This window comes from Thalia democratica, chromosome 4 (assembly GCF_965202585.1).
Source record: "Thalia democratica chromosome 4, ktThaDemo2.hap1.1, whole genome shotgun sequence".
Lineage (NCBI taxonomy): Eukaryota > Metazoa > Chordata > Thaliacea > Salpida > Salpidae > Thalia > Thalia democratica.
In genome coordinates this window covers 29,559,627-29,568,510 of record NC_139168.1, presented here as the reverse complement: position 1 = coordinate 29,568,510, position 8,884 = coordinate 29,559,627, and the positions used below count along the sequence as shown (strand labels likewise).

The 8,884-nt window shown below is 28.1% G+C and overlaps 1 pseudogene; it reads right to left on the bottom strand.

Moving 5' to 3' along the window:
- Nucleotides 1-1,927, bottom strand: LOC145834008 (carbonyl reductase [NADPH] 1 pseudogene; annotated as a pseudogene).
- Between the last annotated feature and the right edge of the window lie 6,957 nt (nt 1,928-8,884).

The following is an 8,884-nucleotide window of genomic DNA, read 5'->3' as shown; positions in this document are numbered from 1 at the left end:
ACTAATTAAGTTATTTAAAAAGAGATATCTAGTGCTCCTAAAAAAAAAAAAGTTCCTACTGTAAGAAATATATGTGTTTTTTGTTTAAGATTTAAGACAAAGGTACAAAGAACAAACCAAAAAAAAACCTTTTTTCTGACTTAATGTTCAGAAATTTTTTCAACGTTGAACTTAAGCAATTTTTAAAACAACACAAAAATCGTTTTTATCTGTATTTTAATTTTTGTTTATAAATAGAAAGCAGCTAGATGAAAACTACTTTTTAGTAATAAAACTTAGGTAATTTATTTACTATAATCATATCTTTAGCAAATGCATTTCAACAAAATAGGTTGTACAATGTTGTCTAACTGGATAGAATTATAGTGGTCAAACTATGAAAACAAGCGAAACTCATTTTATCAAGTGAAAATCTCTTAATTAACTATTTAACTTGAGAAATAAAATAACTTATTTCCCACTATTTGTTTCTAACATAAAATGTTTTAAAACTTTTTAACATTTAGTTCAATTTAGATCGGTTACGGAAATTTCACTTTTGTTTATTTTAAAAGCTGTTTAAAAAAACTTAAAATACCAAGCAAAACGTACAAAGAAAGTTTAAAATTAAGTTTTAGTAAAAAGATTTTTTTTAACTTTTGAAAAATTCAAGCTTATTCAACAAAAAAAGTTTATTTAAATTTTCATTGTATCTTTTTTTTATAACTTAAGCAGTATTCTTTACATGGAAGTACGGTAATTAAATTAAGCTAGGGTCAACAATACAATATTACATGGTGTTTACCATTTTTAAAATATGTAATAATAAATAATAATTCTACTTATTGAATATAACCAGACTGATTAGAAAAGTAAGACAAATTTTAAAACTTATAAATAAAATAAACAATGTCAGACAAACACAGCAATCACTAAACTTTTAAATAAGCGCAAAAAACTTTAAAATGATAGATTAAATCTAATTTTGATAGAAAAATTTAGAGACCTCATGCTAAGCATAAAATATGTTAAAATAAAACTTTAAAATAATCAAACGTTAACTAAAACTTCCAAAAAACAATCACCATCTAGCAACTCTTTTGTTTGAGATAAATTTTCCGTTTGGCTCAGTAGCACCAGGCGGCAAGTTGACCAAATAGTCCGGGGTCACGGCTCCCTCCTCTGCACTCTTCAGAGCCTTCTCCCCGGCCATGTCCGTCCTGCACCAGCCGGGGCAGCAGGCGTTGACCAGAACGTCTTCCTTGCCCTCCGCCCTAATCTTCCTTGCCTGTATCATGCTCATCACTGCCACCCCGATCTTTGACACACTGTAAGCATCATCTTCGGGGAATCCCACTTCCTTGTAGTTTCCCGCCACCGAGCAGTCGATGTAGTCGTGCATCCTCGAGGTCAGCTGCTCCATGGTGATATTCTCTGACCTGAACTCCTGCTGCAGCTCTTTGCTACAGGCCTTCAGCGCCGTCTGGGCCACAAACCCAGCAACGTTGACCACCCTGCCTTGGGGTTTTATTAGTGGCAGGACCGCGTTGGACAAGTTCAAGGTGCCAAAGTAGTTTGTGCTCATGGTAATCTTGGCCCTGGTCACGGCCGGCATGGAGTAGTCTTTCATCTTGACACCGGCGTTGTTGACTAGGACGTCCAAACCATTGTGCTTCATCATCATCTGCTCCTTGAACTCCATGATGCTCTTGAAGCTCTCAATGTCCAGCGGGTGGTACTCCACCTGCCTGCCCGTCTGCTCCTGAACCTGCTTGCAGGCGTCCAACCCTCTTTGTTGGTCCCTGGAAGTCAGGTAGATGGTTCCGTTGAAGCTTTTGGCAAGCGACTGGACTATTGCAAGCCCAATGCCTTTGTTGGCTCCTGTCACAACTGCAACCCTTTTGCCAGCCATTTGATTTTTGTTTAAAGGTTATTGTGTGTACTAAAAATTGCTGCAATAATATCATTTTGGTTAGCATTTAAAATTTTCACAGCTTACCTAAGAATAACTTTTAAAAAACTATTGAAAAAAAAAATTATGTGGAAAACTACTTTTGAAATGTATTAAACTGTTGTCTTCCAACCAAAGTTGACTGTTATGTAAAAAAAAATTGTTGAAACTGTTAAAATAAAACTAATAACAACACAGTGAAACAAAACATTATATTAACTCATACTAGTTTTCTATTTTTATAACTTAGATGTTAAAACTAAACTTATTATTATTATAATAGATTAAAAATATTTTGAAGAAAAATTACTCGTAAAAAACCTAAACTTTTGTTCTTTATTCTTTGAAAAAATAAAATATTATTTTTTCCTAGTTCAGTCAATTAAATGCAAGTATTAAACTAGTTTTAATGTATTTTAATTACAATAGCTACACTTAAATTAATAAATTATTTGTTTAACTGGGTTTTAAACTGTTTTATAAGGTGATGACTTTATTGTGAACATAAAGGGAAAATACTAAATATAGTTATAAAATCATAACTGTATAACATTAAATTAGTTTGAATCTATAATGTTAAGAAAATTACTATTTTACTGAACTTAGCAAAATAATAACTTGAAAGTTTTCTATTATAATATAAATAGAAATTAAAACAGTAATTCACTATGCAGAGTTTTTACAAATCATTGCTTGTATCACAAGTTTGCTTATAACACACAAAGTCAAAAATCTTTCTTAAGGATAGGTTTTTAAAATTATTTTACATTCAATTTCGTTCATTGCTGTATAAAATTAAATTATTAACAAATATCTTAATGTTAAATACAACTGTAAAAAAAAACTTAGTAATTAACGGCATAGGAGGACAGTCTTGTTTTTTAGAAGTTGATAAGATTATGTAGTCTTTTATCTAAGTTATACTTACAATTACCATTTACAATCATTTCCCACAGGAGCACAACTCCACCTAATTTTTTTTCATATTTATTTTCTATGGTTTTTAGTTTTTATCTATATATTTTACTATCACTGTTACCCCTAACCCTTACCTTTGGTCCATAAGCCGTTCTTGAATTTAATTGGTGGGAGTTGTGCCTGGATGGGAAGTGATCTCGGGTTGGAACTTAGCGGTTTTATAAGAGACTTTAGACAAGTTCAAACTTCTAAGTAAATTTTCAGATATAAGGGATATAAGTCAGTAAGTTGAAGAATTTTGATTTAAATTAAAAAGGTTTGATATAATTTAAATAAAATGTCCGTTAGTAAAATTAACTAATTCTTATCAACTGTTGAATTAATTTTGAGATTAAACTTAGTCCATAATTCAAATTTTAAAGAAGCACCTTTCCTCTATTAATCATTAATGATGAGTCCTTTTTCAGTATGTTAAATGATTATTTATCTAGCCAGTCTATTTTTAATGTGGTAGGTTTTTATTTTTGTTGTTAGTCAAGGCAGTTAAATTTTTCATGATTGATCGTTCTACATCAAAGCATAAATAAGTATAAGTTTGTGGTTGAAAAATTTACTTTTTATGTTAATATATAAATGGATATATATATATATTATATTAAAATATGTTTTCTTTTTTTTAAACAATAAACTTTTTGTTATTCATATTTTTGATTTATTTTGTTATGTGTCTCTCAGTTTAAGTGGCCTAGGTTTTGATGCCTAGATCCATCATATGGACAATAAACTTGCAAAATAATAATAATAATAATAATAATAATAATAATAATAAGTTCAATAGGTTCCTTATGATAGAAGCAAAAAGATACTATTTTGTTAAAAAGCAACCATAATTAAATAATTATCATAACAAAACACTTTTTTCACAATTTGATCTTAAATTATAGAGTTTTTACTAAGCTACAAATTGCTTTTTACAGATTTTTTTTTTGAGATAACTACCTCAAATTTTCAGGAAATGTTCCTTGCAATATTTAGAAAACTCTGTCAGAACAGAATTAAAACAAATTAAAACATAAATATTTTATAACAGAAAAAAAATGTTTATTTTTTATATAAAATTTTAATTTTTTTATTTTTTAAAAATTCCTTGTGTGTGACAGAATTTTCTAAATATTGCAAATACATTTCCTGAAAGTTTGAGGTAGTTATCTCAAAAAATATAGGAAAAAATAGATTTTTAGTGAAACAGTCTATTTTTGTCGTTTTAGTTTGCCCTTCTATAATGAACCTATCGTTGCCTCCAATTTTGAGGAAGCGTTTTATTTTGATTTTTTTAAATCTGTAAAAAGCATCTTGTAGCTTTATAAAAACTATAAAAAATATAATCAAATTATGAAAAAAGAGTTTTATTATGATAACTATTTTATTATGATCTTTTTGAGTTATGATAAAAACAAGAACATTTATTTGGGTTTATTCAAATTGTATTTTAAACTCTGTTAAAATTTTATTTAATTTTAATTTCTACTATTACTTGTTTAAATTTTAATTAGATATTTTAATTTTTTTTTTTCAAATTATATCTTCAACTATTTAAGTACAATTTTCCAAAAATAAGTTTTTTAATCAGAAGTGCAATCATAGTCCTTCAAAAGGAAACATTATTTGACACCTTTATTTAAGTTTAACATAAGTTATTGAAAAACTAATACAAAACATTTGTTTGTTATCTGACTTTAATATTGAGCTAATCATTCTTTACATATTTATACATCAATAAACTTAAATAAATAGACTTCTGTTAACCTGATTTCTTCAAAATTTTGAATAAAATTTAACTGGAGTTATTCATCATATTTGTTAGTTTTACTGGACAAATATAGGTGTTTTTTAAGGTAAAGTTAAGACTAGGATAAGCCTTTTGTAGTCTTAGGCCAAATTTCAATAATTGAAATATTCATTGGCTGTGGTTGTAATTTTCGTTTTTACTCTTTTCATAACAAACCCAAAAACATCTAGTGTGGGTTTCAAAATTTTCTTTACAGGTCGCAGTTTGTTGGCCTTGGTTTAAATATACTTGAGCTTAAGTTTGTTTTATCAAGATATTACTGACATAACTTGTTAAGAATTCTTTGTAACAATTCTTATCAGTTATGCAATAAGTGGTGTTAAATATTTAATAAAATTTAAATAAAATCTAAAGAATTGAAGCTATAAACTATTTACACACCAAATCAAATAACAATAATTGCTAGCTTCAAGAAAAGTTAATCAAATGAAGTTTGCATAGATTTTAATTAAACTTTTAATTTTTACAAATTTTAATGGTAATTGTGCTTCTAAAAAGGTTTTTATCAAATATGATTAAAATATAAAAAAAAAAGCCTTCTGATAATTTTTTTTTGTTTGAATAATACTTATTGAAACTCTTTTAATGTATTATATGTTTTGGTTTTAGGAAAACAAATAGAGGGATCTCAACTACTGGAGGAGAAATAATGAATTTATTCTTTCAAGAATTTATTTTACAAACTAAGTTTCGGTCAAAGACCTTGTCAGTGCTTAAATAAATCTATTTTAATGTATGGTTAAATTTAATTAAAATGTAAAAAAAATGTATAATAAAATTTTATTGTATAATAAATTCATGTTTTTAAAATCTAGCTTAAATAACATAACCAGATGTTTTGTTTGTAAACTCATGTTAGCTTAAATGAATGATACTACAGCATTTGCTTACAAGTATGTGTTTACTTTTTTCCAACTGCTAGATTACTTAACAACAAAAACAAAGATGTAAAAAGCTCTGGTAAACAAAAAGAATTAAAAAGAAAACACGTGTAACTTAACTAACATAAATTACTTGTAAATTTAAAGTGTAGAATACAAATTTTATTAAGCAATAAGTTAATTAAATCAAAGTTTATAAAAACTCACTTGAATTAAACCACAAAATACCCTACTACTTTTTGTTCTTTAGCTAAACAGGTGCTTTACAGTTTATTAGTTGCTAAAACATAATTTTGATTATTTAAAATTTTCAAACCTAATTTAAGAAATACCCCTTAAAATAAACAAACTAAGTAAAGCTTTTTACATAAGTAACACTCAAAATATAAAGTGATCTCAAACCCTACTGCTAGTTGTGCTAAAGGGTTTTTATTAAAAAATATTAAATCTTTAAACAAAATATTTTATCATACCAATTTGATCATCAGACCACAAGTCTTTGGTAGACCAAGACTGGTTTTGCTCTGATTAGGACTCATCAGTTAGTCACAATCGAAAGATTTGCAGTCATCAATCTACAAACGCTTTATCATGCAAGACATGAATCAACATTGATTGGTGACACCAGCATTGTCTTTTGCCATGCAACGTTAAAGGGCATATGGGGGGGTAAACACCCTTTTTTGGTTTTTGATCTTATACTGATATTATAACTAAAAAACTAATAAAACTGTTTTTTTTGTTTATTTTTTATATAAAATTTTTATTTTTAATTTTTTTTAAAATTCCTTCCGATAGAATTTTCTAAATATATCAAGGAACATTTCCTGAAAATTTGAGGTAGTTATCTCAAAAAACATAGGAGAAGATAGATTTTTAGTGAAATAGTCTATTTTTGCTGTTTTAGTTTGCGCCTCCCATAAGGATCCTATTGTTGCCTCCGACTTTGACCGGCTATATCTCAAAAATTGTTTTGAATTTTTCAAATCTGTAAAAAGCATTTTATAGCTTGGTAAAAACTATATAAAATAAGATCAAAAACCAAAAAAGGGTGTTTAACCTCCCTATGCCCTTAATACATTGTCCACTAGCCATGACAGCTGGTACACTTGTATTGAATATCCTAATCAGGACAAAACCGGTCTCAGTCTACTGAAGGCTTGTGGTCTGATGATTGAATTGGTATGATCAAACATTTTGCTAACTTGAGCTAGTCTCATGGCATACAATAGTCTAGGCTTTTGCTCAATAGACTTTTGCCAATGTTTTTATTGATCAATTTTTTAACAGTTAAATATTACTCTGTAACAGGGGTTGGCAGCTGTTTGGTGGTTGGGGGCTAAATTTTGAAAACAGAAACATTCAGTTGTAGTTTTATTTCCTACTCTTCCAAAATATTTAAAATTTACGATTGATTTTACCTAAGATCTTTTTTTGCTGTACACTTTTACCGCAGAATATCTAATGTATGTTTCAAAAACTTTCTTTTTTTTTGCCAACCTTGCATGCATGCGGGCTGCAGGTTTTACCTTTTATGGTTTATATCCCATTTAAAATAAAAACATGCTTGCAGGCCACACTTATACTCTTTGTGGGCCGCAGTTTGTTAACTACTGCTTAAGGTGGTTGTAAATTTTTAAAATATATTTCTTAGGACTGCAAAAAACAAATAAAATAATGGATGTACTGTACATTTAGAAACATGTATGCAAAAATATATAAGTTTTTATAAAAAATAGTTTTTTTTACAGTGCTTTAGGTAACAACCTATACTTTAAAAAAGCAAATAGTGTAGCTTGATGGTGTAAGTTTAATGAAGGCTTTGAAAACTCTTTAAGTTGCAACATTGAAACTCATACTTGACGCATGTACAAAAAAAAATACATTTAGGTGATTTTTCTTCAGGTTATGTTCAGAGGCCATGAAATTTGTAATACATCAGTAAAAAAACAATTGTGTCATGACTGTAAATCAAGTTTTAGTAAACCTTTTTTTGTAAAGCCCACTTTTAAAAAAATTAAAAAGTGACCCTCTTCAATAAAATTTCTCAAAAACCTTATTTCAAATACACCTAAAACTTTTTTTTTTGCTCTTCATCATCACACATAGTCGTTTTTTTTTTGTATTATTTCTTTATTTTGCTTTATTGTTTCAAAATTGTCCAGTGAGATTTTTGTCCTTTCCAAAATTGTCCAGTGAGTTTTTTGTCCTTCTCAAAATTGTCCAGTTTAGTTTGTTTGAACTCACTGTGTTTTTAGCCGAATATCAAGCTGAAAATTTTGTCCAGTCAGATTTTGTCCAGCAAAAAAACGACTATATCATCCTCGAAAATTTCTAATGAGGTTTCAAATTATGACCTTCTGCAGCTTATGGCTCCCTAACTTTCTAGAATGGCCAACTTTTAAAAGCACTGGTGTAGTGTAAGTTAATATCTAGTATACGTTTCAAAACTACTCCTATATACACTAAAGACTTTTTTATTTTTCATCATGAATTGCTAAATATTTAGTAGAAGTATTTTTCAAACAAGCTTAAGTTAGCTTAAATTAAAGGCAACCTTGTCAACAAAAAAAGAATTAAGGTAGTTACTAATTTCTTTAAGAAGAAAAAGTTGAAACATATTTGTTGTAAAAAATAATCAATAGTTTTCAGCTTAAAAACATTTAAGAGTTGGTTACTTCAGTTTGCACTATTTCAGTGGCTTCAGATTTCCACTACTTTATTTAAATAGCTTGAAAATCGTGCAAATTGTTTGCATACTTGCTGAGTCAGCAAAAACAGATTTAAAGCTTTTTTTGTAATTATTTTTAATTTTGATAATAAAAATTCATTTGTGACTTGTTTTTGTTTTGTTTGGGTAAGGTGGGTTAGGGATTGAAGGTATAAATATAAAAAAATCTTTAATATTTATGCTGACTCAGCAAATATGAAAACTATTTGCATGATTTTCAAGCTACTCAAAAACAGTAGTGGAAATCTGAAGCTACCCCTATTTCACTGCAAGATTGAAATTTATATAACAATAACTTTATTTAAATTACATTCCCCATTTCTGAAACATAAACTCATGAGAAACAGCTTGAGTTCTATAAACGGGTAGTTTGACTTTTTTTTTTAAAGGTAGAAAAACATCAGAAGAAACCAACTCTCTCCTTATTTTGTTGAAAGTTTGTTATTTGTTTCAGCTGAAAAACTTAATAAAATATTTTGGTTTGGTATTGCTATAGGTAAAGGTAGTTTTAGACAGATGAATAATTTTTCTTGTAGAATATTTTTTAAGAATGATAGTAACGAAGTTAAAAAAAG